Genomic DNA, 11,625 nt, shown 5'->3' with positions numbered 1-11,625 from the left:
CATAGCAGAGCAGCTCCAGCCCTCTGCTCATCCTTGTGGCTCTTCTCTGGACACCTTCCAGCACTTCCAGATCCTTCCTGTGATAGGGCCTCCAGAACTGGACACAGCACTCCAGGTGTGGTCTCACCAGAGTAGAGTAGAAGGTGAGAATCACCTCCCTTGACCTGCTGGCCAGGAATGCTAACATGGCAACCTCTCGTCTTTGTATGGATTAAAGCTCAAATCACTGAAGATGGTGAATGAAAACAGCTATTGAGCTGGTTTTACATGAGAAAATTCGACCCCTAAGTGACTTCCTTCAGTTCTACCTCGTTGCCACCTCTGTCACTTTGGAAACTGTACCATTGTGAGCAAATATATCTGGTTGGTTGCTGGTGATGGACATATTTTGCTTGCTCAGATTTGCCCTGACATAGCAATGCCCTTTCCCAAAGGTGCAAATATCACATCACCAGAAAAGAGCAGTGTAAAGAGGGAGTATTTGCAGTTTTGCTCTGCACTGTCCTATTTGCCCCTCTGCCTGGTTATCAGAGCAGGAGCACAGAGCACAACAGCTATGGTTTGACCCAGATCATCCTTCCATGCATCACTTTGGTAGGACTATTTTATGCTCTCTGGCACCTGAGAAAAGGGAAAAAGGCAGACATCCCCCTGTTCTCTGGAGCTGTGAAAGGAGTCTGAAGCCAAAGAGAACCACTGTTGCTCTCCCTGAAGGGCCTTTCCCAGAGCCTCTCTCTAGTCATACCTGGTGTTTGCTGACTTTTAATTAGTTTGGCAGTTTACATCTGTCCAATGTCAACCAAATACTAGCTCACTTCCTCTTCTGCTGCATTTTCTAAGCCATCAAACTAAAGAAACTGCCTTAATATGCTTAGCTGCTGGGCCTCAACAACTGCAGACAGCCATGAGACAGAGATAAAGTAATGAAATATTTATGGTTAGATGTAGAAATGGCCTCCATGTCTACTGATTTCAGCTTTGTTTGCTTCCTATGGGCAAGTCAGGAATGCAGCTGCCTACCACACATGCCTACCACCTGTGGTTTTAGAATAGAATAGAGTAGAATAGAATAGAATACCGGGTTGGAAGAGACCTTCAAGATCATCCAACTCCATCTAATCAACTAAACCATAGCACCAAGCACCCCATCCAATCTCCTCCTAAACACTTCCAGGGATGGTGACCATCACCTCCCTGGGCAGCACATTCCAATGGCCAATCACTCTCTCTGTGAAGAATTTCTTCCTAACATCCAGCCTAAACCTCCCCTGGTGCAGCTTGAGACTGTGTCCTCTTGTTCTGGTGCTGGTTGTCTGGGAGAAGAGACCAACCCCCACCTGGCTACAACCTCCCTTCAGGGAGTTGGAAACAGCAAGAAGTTCTGCCCTGAGCCTCCTCTTCTCCAGGCTAAGCAACCCCAGCTCCCTCAGCCTCTCCTCACAGGGCTGTGCTCCAGACCCCTCCCCAGATTTGTTGCCCTTCTCTGGACACCTTCCCGCAGCACAACCTCCTTCCTAAACTGAGGAGCCCAGAACTGGACACAGGACTCAAAGTGTGACCTAAGCAGTGTTGAGTACAGGGGCAGAATGACCTCCCTGCTCCTGCTGGCCACACTGTTCCTGATGCAGGCCAGGATGCCCTTGGCCTTCTTGGCCACCTGGGCACACTGCTGGCTCATATTCAGCCTACTATCACCCAGTACCCCCAGGTCCCTTTCTGCCTGGCTGCTCTCCAGGCACTCTGTCCCCAGCCTGTAGCACTGCCTGGGGTTGTTGTGGCCGATGTGTAGAACCAAGTGTAGAAATGAATGCAGCAAAGAATGGAGGGATGCAACCCCCTTCCACCTGCCACCTCTGCTGTTTCCATACCCAGTACAACTCTGACAAAGAACACCTGAGTAACTTTTATTTAAGCATTTCAGGCTATTGTCTGAAGGCAGAATAGCAAATAATCCAGATAGGAGACTGCTTTTATCTTGCCATGGTCTCTGAGATTCAGCACATGCAGAGTCTGTGCTTTGTCCTTAAGCACAAAATAATACATGGATGCTTAGCTTGTTCATCAATCCAAGACAATTTTCTACTGACTTTCAGATTCAAAGCTTCCCTGGTTTTGCAGCACAAATTGGTTTCTGATGTACAGAGACAGAGATTCCACATTTCTTCCTCCTTTGTCTTCAATCAGTTCTAACAAGTACCTTGGTGTTAATTCTTCCTCAAGATTAACCTTTAATCCAGGGTTTCAGCTGTACAAGTTCATGCCTCATCTGGTATTTTCAATAGGGTTTTCTTATATATATTACACATATACTTCCTTAAACCTCCTTCAGTGTATCAATAGACAAGGAACACAACTTCACAGAAGCACAGAATGTTAGGGGCTGGAAGGCATCTTAAGGTCTCATCCAGTCCAGCCCCCTGCCAGAGCAGGAGCACCTACAGCAGGTCACACAGGAACACATCCAGGTGGGGTTTGAATATCTCCAGAGTGGGAGACTCCACAATCCCCCTGGGCAGCCTGCTCCAGGGTTCTGTCATCCTCACAGGGAAAAAAAGTTCCCCTGTTTCCATGGCACTTCCTCTGCCTCAGCTTCCACCACTGCCCCTTGTGCTGGCATTGGGCATCACCCAGCAGAGCCTGGCTCCAGCCTCTGGGCACTCACCCTGCACATCTTCATCAACATGAGTGAGGTCACCCTCAGGCTCCTCCTCTCCAAGCTACAGAGCCCTCAGCTCCCTCAGGCTCTCCTCACGAGGAAGATGTTCTGCTCCCCTCATCATTTTTGTGGCTCTGCTCTGGACTCTTCCGAGCAGTTTCCTGAGGTCCTTCTTGAACTGAGTGGCCCAGAACTGGATACAATATTCCAGATGAGGCCTCAGCAGGGCAGGGCAGGGCAGAGCAGAGGGGGAGGAGAACCTCTTTTGGTCTACTAACCACAGCCCTTCTAATCCACCCCAGAATGGCCTTGGTCTTCGTGGCCACGAGAGCACATTTCCTTGAAAGTGACTTTGATATTGAATGACTCATCTTGTTGAATCACAAAGGATAGTGTGGAGAGATTATTTTGAGGGGGGAACCTTGACAAGTCAAAGGACTTCACCTTCAGCCTTTCAGTGCATGCCTGTAAACGGCGAGTGCGCTCTCTCTGTGCAGACCCCGTGCATGCTCAGGGCTCCCTAGGGGCTTCCCAGTGAGATCATCCAGTCCTTGCTTACAAAATGAAGCAGCTTAATATTTTTTGAGAAGGCTTGCCTTTCAAAGCCTTTGGTGCTTGCTTGTTAAGTAACACATTGGTGTAATGCTATCCGTCCTGGGGATGGAATCAGGCAGACAGCATATGTCGCAGGACATCACAAAGCTTAGCGTGTCACTAATTGCATTGGCCTGCTTCTGTGAATCACAGATTATTCTCCTGCTCACAGAGCACAGCTGATTCCTGGAGGCAGCCCTTCCTGCAATGTGATACAATTGCAAGAGTTCACCGGGGGCAAAACTAAACCCCTCGTGATTTCACCGTCCAGGAAGACACAAAGCTCCCTCTTATCTTCTGCAGCTTGCACACAGAGACTTATTTCTTAACTCTTCCTTCCCTTACAGGGAGATAACAGAACAGTAATTGAAATTAAAAAAGCAGCTGACTGGCTCTGACTTGTCAGGGGGGTTCCTTTAATTCCATGAAGGAGTTTCTGCAGGATCCAATGGGAAATAGAACAGCAGCACAGAGACCGCAAACAAGTACAGGTCAGCCATCAGCTGACATGCCAAGGACCTTCACCCTGTGTCTCTGTGCTGAACTGCACCTTCTGAAAAGATGGATCCTAAGGCCATTCATCAAGAGCTTGTGCTGAAATACCTTGCATGCATGTAACTCATTGTGAGTTGGGAAGAGGGTCATAGCTCCTCTGCTGAGCCAGAGAAGCTGGCAAAAGAAACCTGTTCTACAGTGAGAGCGATCAGGGGACCTGAGCATCTCCCCTGTGAAGAGAGACTGAGAGCCCTGGGGCTGTTTAGTCTGGAGAAGAGAAGGCTGAGAGGGGATCTGATCAATGCCTATCAATAGCTGAGGGCTGAGGGCCAAGGGGAGGAGTCCAATCTCTTTTGGGTGGTGCACAGCAATAAGCCAAGGAAAAATGGAGACAAACTTGACCAGAGAAGGTTTCAGCTCAACATGAGGAGAAACTTCTTTGCAGTGAGAGTGCCAGAGCCCTGGAGCAGGCTGCCCAGAGAGGTTGTGGAGTGTCCTTCTCTGGAGCCTTTCCAACCCCACCTGGATGCATTCCTGTGCAGACTGCCCTGGGTGATGCTGCTCTGGCAGGGGGCTTGGACTGGATGATCTTTGGAGGTCCCTTCCAACCTCTAATCTGATCCTGTGTCACTGGGTGCTCATTAACCTGGGCCGTTTCTCATAAACAGGAGTGCTAAGAGAAGGAATGTAAACAGTCTGCCAGCTAACTCAGGACTGGGTGAAATGCTAAAGCAAATGCACCAGGAAAAGCAATCTCAAATGCCTTGCCTTAAACAAGCCATTAAGGTCCTGCCCAAATTCTCAAGTGCAAAGCCAGCACCTGGGACCAGAGCCCATTGAAGTTACCACAAGACCCTCACCCTGCTTCACTGACCTTTGTGTTAGGGTCTTTCCTATGCATCCACCTGCACACATGCATTTTCTTATGAGTAAAGCCAAGAGATCACTTCTGAATATGGAAAACTATGCCTCATAGTCTGCTTTTTACTGTTTTTGCTCTCCATGTAGCATTGTGAATATCATAGAGTCATAGAATTGTCAGGGTTGAAAGGGACCTCAAGGATCAGCCAGTTCCAGCCCCTCTGCCATAGGCAGGGACACCTCACACTACAGCAGGTTGCTCACAGCCACATCCAGCCTGGCCTTAAACACCTCCAGGGATGAGGCTGCCACCACCTCCCTGGGCAACCTGTGTCTCACCACCCTCCTGGGGAAGAACTTCTTCCTAACAGCCAATTTCAATCTACCCATTTCTATTTTTTTCCCATTCCCCCCAGTCCTATCACTCCGTGACACTGACAGAAATCCCTCCCCAGCTTTCTTGTAGCCCCCTTCAGATACTGGTAGGCCACAAGAAGGTTTCCTCGGAGGCTTCTCTTCTCCAGACTGAACAGCACTTTACGCACTAAAACTCCCTGGTGTCAGGAACAGAGTTAAAAAGTTATCAGCTAAACTCAAGCCCCTCCCCCCCCCTAATGACGGTTTCTCTCCAGCTGATTACTGCTCTAAGCTGCTCTGCTTCAAAGGCAAATCTCATTAGTGATCACTTAATGATCTCATTGATCATTACACACAGCCTTTTACTAAGCCTACAGGAACACCAGAAGGACAGATAAGAATGGAGCATTTCCCTCAAATGCATTTACAAAGCCTTCTATAGACTTGGTATAGAATATATCAAAAAGAAAGCAATATGCATGGACACAGCAAGCTGCACCTGATAAATTGTGCTTCCAGAATCACAGAAACATTCAGGTTGGAAAAGACCCTGGGAAGAATAAACTGCAGCAGTACAGGCTGGGAGGGGATCTGCTGGAGAGCAGCCCTGAGGGGAAGGAGCTGGGAGTGCTGGTGGACAACAAGTTCTGCATGGGACAGCAATGTGCCCTGGGGGCCAAGAAGGCCAATGGGGTCCTGGGGTACATTCAGAGGAGTGTGTCCAGCAGAGCCAGGGAGGTTCTCCTCCCCCTCTGCTCTGCCCTGGGGACACCTCACCTGGAATATTGCATCCAGTTCTGGGCTCCCCAGTTCAAGAGGGACAGGGATCTGCTGGAGACTCCAAGGGAGGGCTACAAGGATGCTGAAGGGACTGCAGCACTGCCTGGGGAGGAGAGGCTGAGAGCCCTGGGGCTGTGCAGTCTGGAGAGGAGAAGACTGAGAGGGATCTGATCAATGTCTATCGATAACTGAGGACTGGGGGTCAAGAGGGAGGGGACAGGCTCTGCTCAGTTGCATCCTGGGATGGGACAAGGAGCAATGGATATAAACTGGATATAAATGGATACAGCACAGGAGGGTCCACCTCAACATGAGGAGGAACTTCTTCACTGTGAGGGTCCCAGAGCCCTGGAACAGGCTGCCCAGAGAGGTTGTGGAATCTCCTTCTCTGGAGCCTTTCCAGCCCTTTCTTCATGTGTTGCTGTGTGACCTGTGCTGGATTTTATGGTCCTGCTCTTGCAGGGGGGTTGGACTTGATGATCTCCTGAGCTCCTTTCTAACCCCTAACATCCTGTGACCCATGTGCACAGTGGTTTTAAAGCACACTTGCCTGATTTGCCTTTTTGTTTGGTTTTTTTAAGGGTTTAATAACTAACCAGAAAAACACCAAAACAAACACAAAACAACCACCAATGAGGACATTACCTCACAAGAAAAAGTTTTAACAGGGTCATCTTTACACAATTAAAGGGCAACAGAGCTGGGGAGGGGTCTGGAGCACAGCCCTGTGAGGAGAGACTGAGGGAGCTGGGGTTGCTTAGCCTGGAGAAGAGGAGGCTCAGGGGAGACCTTCTTGCTTATTGAGGTTTAGGCTGGAGGTTAGGAAGAAGTTCTACACAGAGAGAGTGATTGGCCATTGGAATGTGCTGCCCAGGGAGGTGGTGGAGTCACCAACACTGGAGGTGCTTGGGAGGAGACTTGATAGGGTGCTTGGTGCCATGGTTTAGTTGATTAGGTGGTGTTGGATGATAGGTTGGACGCGATGATCTTGAAGGTCTCTTCCAACCTGGTTAATTCTATTCTATTCCATTCCATTCCATTCCATTCCATTCCATTCCATTCCATTCCATTCCATTGCAAATCCCTGCCCCTGTTTCTCTGAGCAAAGCTGTTGGTAAACTTCAGCTGCACTTGCCAGACATTAGGTCTGTATGAAGCTGGATTCCTCTGGCTGAATTTGCTGCTTGCTGAAAGGCAAATTGCTGAGCTCTGATCCATGTCAACAAAAAAGGTCCAACACCTTTGCTACATTTACAGCTTGCTAAATGCTGGCCTAAAAGCCCTCCTTATGGGGCTTAAAATTCCAAAAGCCATTGTCAGCCCCTTCCTGTATCTTATACTCAGTGTTCATTTGCTCAAGGTAGGAACAGCAACAAAACATCCTAACTGAAGGAAGGAAGGGGGGGAAAAAGGCAGGGATGGGTCAAGGAAATTGCTAAGAAGTGAACACAAGGGCTGCATCTAAATGTATAGAGCAACTTCTGCCTTGAGTGGGCTGCTTCTCCTGGGCAGAGAAGTAGAGAGACACTAACTGCAGTTTTCCAGTCTCAGTAAGGTGGCCACATACATACTTACAGTTCAGCTCAGGGGAAGCTGGACTCTTACTGTTCCCAGGCTGAGCCAGTAGATCATAGAATCAACCAGGTTGGAAAAGACCTCAGAGATCATCAAGCCCAACCTATCACCCAACACCTCATGACTACTAAACCATGACTCCAAGTGCCACATCCAATCCTTTGTTGAACACCTCCAAGGACAGGTACTCCACCACCTTCCTGGGCAGCACATTCCAATGGCCAATTACTCTTTTTAAGAAGAACTTTCTCCTCTCCTCCAGCCTAAACTTCCCCTGGTGCAGCTTGAGACTGTGTCCTCTCCTTCTGTCACAGGTTGCCTGGGAGAAGAGACCAGCCCCCACCTGGCTACAACCTCCCTTCAGGCTGTTGTAGACAGCAATAAGGTCTCCCCTGAGCCTCCTCTTCTCCAGGCAAAACACCCCCAGCCCCCTCAGCCTCTCCTTACAGGGCTTGTGCTCAATGTTTCTGCTGCCATGCTGAGCAAGCAAGCTGTCTCCCTGTAGAGACCTGCAACAAACCACGGGCAAAAGCATGAGAGGCTGTGTCTTGTTCCAAATCCTCTGCTTAATTGTTATCTCTGGGGTACAAGGTGGAGCAGTAAGTAGGAAAGAAGTGGGCAAGGGCTGATTTGCAAGGCAATAGTCAGAGTGATCCCACAACAGTTAGGGAATCACAAGGGCAAGAGATCAGTTGTGTTCTGATCCTGTAACAGCCTGGGAATGCTCTGAAAGGGACATCTGCTGAACTAAATCTTGGATTTAATTTTAATCCATGTGACTTCCTCTGCATTTATCTGGGGCTTTTGAACCGAGAGGAGAGCCTCCACGCTGACCAAAAAAGCAAGCACGTGATGTAGTCCATGGCTCTGTGTCCCTGTGCAACATGCACAGAGAGCAGCCTCTGGCTGGCTTGGAGACCTGACTCCCCAGACACAAGCCTGCAAAGCTGCTCTCAGGACATGGCTTCCTGCCAGAAACCTGAGTGTTGCTCCATGAACAAAGGGGAAACTGTCAGAATGCAAACCACTGAGTCACAGGATGGTCACAGTACCACAGTACAGTAGAGGTTGGAAGGGACCTCCAGAGATCATCCAGTTCAACCCCCCTGCCAGCGCAGCATCATCCAGGGCAGTCTGCACAGGAATGCATCCAGGTGGGGTTGGAAAGGCTCCAGAGGAGACTCCACAACCTCTATTGATAGCTATTGATAGACATTGATCAGATCCCTCTCAGCCTTCTCTTCTCCAGACTAAACAGCCCCAGGGCTCTCAGTCTCCCTTCACAGGGGAGATGCTCAAGTCCCCTAAGTATCCTCCTGGCTCTCCCTTGGACTCTCTCCAGCAGGTCTCTGTCTCTCTGGAACTGGGGCGCCCAGAACTGGACACAAGATTGCAGCTGTGGTCTGAGCAGGGTAGAGTAGAGGGGGAGGAGAACCTCTCTAGCCCTGCTGGCCACACTTTTCTTGCTGCACCCCAGGATCCCATTGGCTCTCTTGGCCACCAGGGCACATTGCTGTCCCATGCAGAACTTGCTGTCCACTAGGACACTGCAGATCCTCCCATGGAAAAGTCTCTTACAGAGTCAGACAACAAAGTATCTGACCTGAATGGATGTCTCTCCACCCAAGTTTTATACACACTTTAATACAGCCTGATTTTGATCAGTTTGCTCTCTCAGCCCCAAAACTTTCAGGAGTTGGACAGAAGCAAGGATGCTTAGAGGACTTGGGCATCTCCCCTGGGAGGAGAGACTGAGAGCCCTGGGGCTGTTTAGTCTGGAGAAGAGAAGGCTGAGAGGGATCTGATCAATGTCTATCAATAGCTGAGGGCTGGGGGTCAAGTGGAGGGGGCCAAGCTCTTTTGGGTGGTGCACAGCAATAAGCCAAGGAACAATGGAGACAAACTTGACCAGAGAAGGTTTCAGCTCAACATGAGGAGAAACTTCTTTAGAGTGAGGATGCAGAGCCCTGGAGCAGGCTGCCCAGAGAGGTTGTGGAGGTTCCTTCTGTGGAGCCTTTCCAACCCCACCTGGATGCATTCCTGTGTAGACTGCCCTGGGTGATCCTTCCTTGGCAGGGGGGTTGGACTGAATGATCTCTGGAGGTCCCTTCTAACCTCTGCTGTACTGAGATCCTGTGATACTTCAGGTGAAAGGCCTCATCCAACAAACTGATACACAGCCCCAGCTTGGCTGCATACAAGTCAGGTTGGACGTAGCAATTACGTATATTGAGCAAATATTTCCTGCCACCAACAGCTGTTGCAGGCCAAAAGGGCAGCAGAAATGGAGAGCTTAATCAGTAAAAAATCACCAAGAGAGACAGCTAAGGTTAAATCAGTTCAGGGCATTACCAACTTCATTCTTTTAACTGTGCAGGCACACATAAAGCATTTCCCATTTTGGGAAGCCCAGGAACTTGATTGTTCTCCTGCACACTGAGCAGACTCTGGCCAAAAGGAAGAAGTGCTTTTCCTTCAGAAGAAGGAACCTACCTCCTGATCTTGTAAAGAGCTGTAGTCAGATGTGTAATAGATGCCCCTGAGGGTAGCCTCTGTAAATCCCATTCTGGGTGTAACTACGCTCCCTGACAGACCCTAAAGTGTTCAGAGCAGTTCCAAGGTGAGGAATACTGCTACAGATTGAGATTGGATGTTAGGAAGAAGTTGTTCCCCATGAGGGTGGTGAGAGACTGGCACAGGTTGCCCAGGGAGGTGGTGGCAGCCTCATGCCTGGAGGTTTTTGCAGCCAGGCTGGATGTGGCTGTGAGCAACCTGATGTAGTGTGAGGTGTCCCTGGCCATGGCAGGGGAGGTGGAACTGGATGATCCTTGAGGTCCCTTCCAGCCCTGACAATTCTATGATTCTGTGAAGTGCCACCACTAAGGTCAGCCCCAGCAACTTGGCTCAAAATTTGGGATTTACACCAGTCCTGGTTAGAAGACACTTTGAGGGGGTTTTTGGTAGGACTTCTTTTAGATCTAAAGGCTGCTGGGAGTTGAAAACTCAGCTGTTGACACCTGGGACAGCATTGTGCCCTGGTGGCCAAGAGAGCCAATGGGATCCTGGGGTGCAGCAAGAAAAGTGTGGCCAGCAGGGCTAGGGAGGTTCTTCTTCCCCTCTGTTCTGCCATGCTCAGACCACAGCTGCAATCCTGTGTCCAGTTCTGGGCTCCCCAGTTCAAGAGAGACAGAGACCTGCTGGAGAGAGTCCAAGGGAGAGCCAGGAGGATGCTCAGGGGACTTGAGCATCTCCCCTGTGAAGAGAGACTGAGAGCCCTGGGGCTGTTCAGTCTGGAGAAGAGAAGGCTGAGAGGGGATCTGATCAATGTCTATCAATAGCTGAGGGCTGGAGATCAAGTGTAGGGGGCCAAGCTCTTTTGGGTGGTGCACAGCAATAAGCCAAGGACCAATGGAGACAAACTTGACCAGAGAAGGTTTCAGCTCAACATGAGGAGAAACTTCTTCAGAGTGAGGGTGGCAGAGCCCTGGAGCAGGCTGCCCAGAGAGGTTGTGGAGTCTCCTTCTCTGGAGCCTTTCCAACTCCCCCTAGATTCATTCCTGTGCAGACTGCCCTGGATGATGCTGCTCTGGCAGGGGGGTTGGACTGGATGATCTCTGGAGGTCCCTTCCAACCTCTAATGTTCTGTCTTACTGTGAAATGATTCATGTTGTGAGCCTATAATGCTCTGGCTCCTCGTCCTAGGGGAGAGAATTTTGCTCAAGGCAGCAAACAAGGCCCACAAACACTCATACAGAGAAAGTGATTCAGGTCTGCAAGCAGGTTTGTGCAGCACATACCAGAGACAGCTTCTCTACAGCAGTAGAAAGCTGTTCTCTAACACAGCTCACTCTGGTCCCATGTAAAGTGTAAAGCACAGCAACCCGGAATGGACTTTGTTCAAAGTCTAAACTAAGAGTATCACACAGTATCACTAATGTTGGAAGAGACCTCAAAGATCATCAAGTCCAACCTGTCTCCACAGACCTCATGACTAGACCATGGCACCAAGTGCCACATCCAATCCCCTCTTGAACACCTCCAGGGATGGTGACTCCACCACCTCCCTGGGCAGCACATTCCAAAGGCTAACAACTCTCTCTGGGAAGAACTTTCTCCTCACCTCCAGCCTAAACTTCCCCTGGTGCAGCTTGAGACTGTGTCCTCTGGTTCTGGTGCTGCTTGCCTGGGAGAAGAGACCAACCCCTTCCTGCTACAACCTCCTTTCAGGTAGTTGTAGAGGGCAATGAGGTCACCCCTGAGCCTCCTCTTCTCCAGGCTAAGCAACCCCAGCTCCCTCAGCCTCTCCT

The sequence above is a fragment of the Dryobates pubescens genome, chromosome 1, assembly GCF_014839835.1.
Source record: "Dryobates pubescens isolate bDryPub1 chromosome 1, bDryPub1.pri, whole genome shotgun sequence".
Lineage (NCBI taxonomy): Eukaryota > Metazoa > Chordata > Aves > Piciformes > Picidae > Dryobates > Dryobates pubescens.
This window is presented reverse-complemented; position numbering follows the sequence as displayed.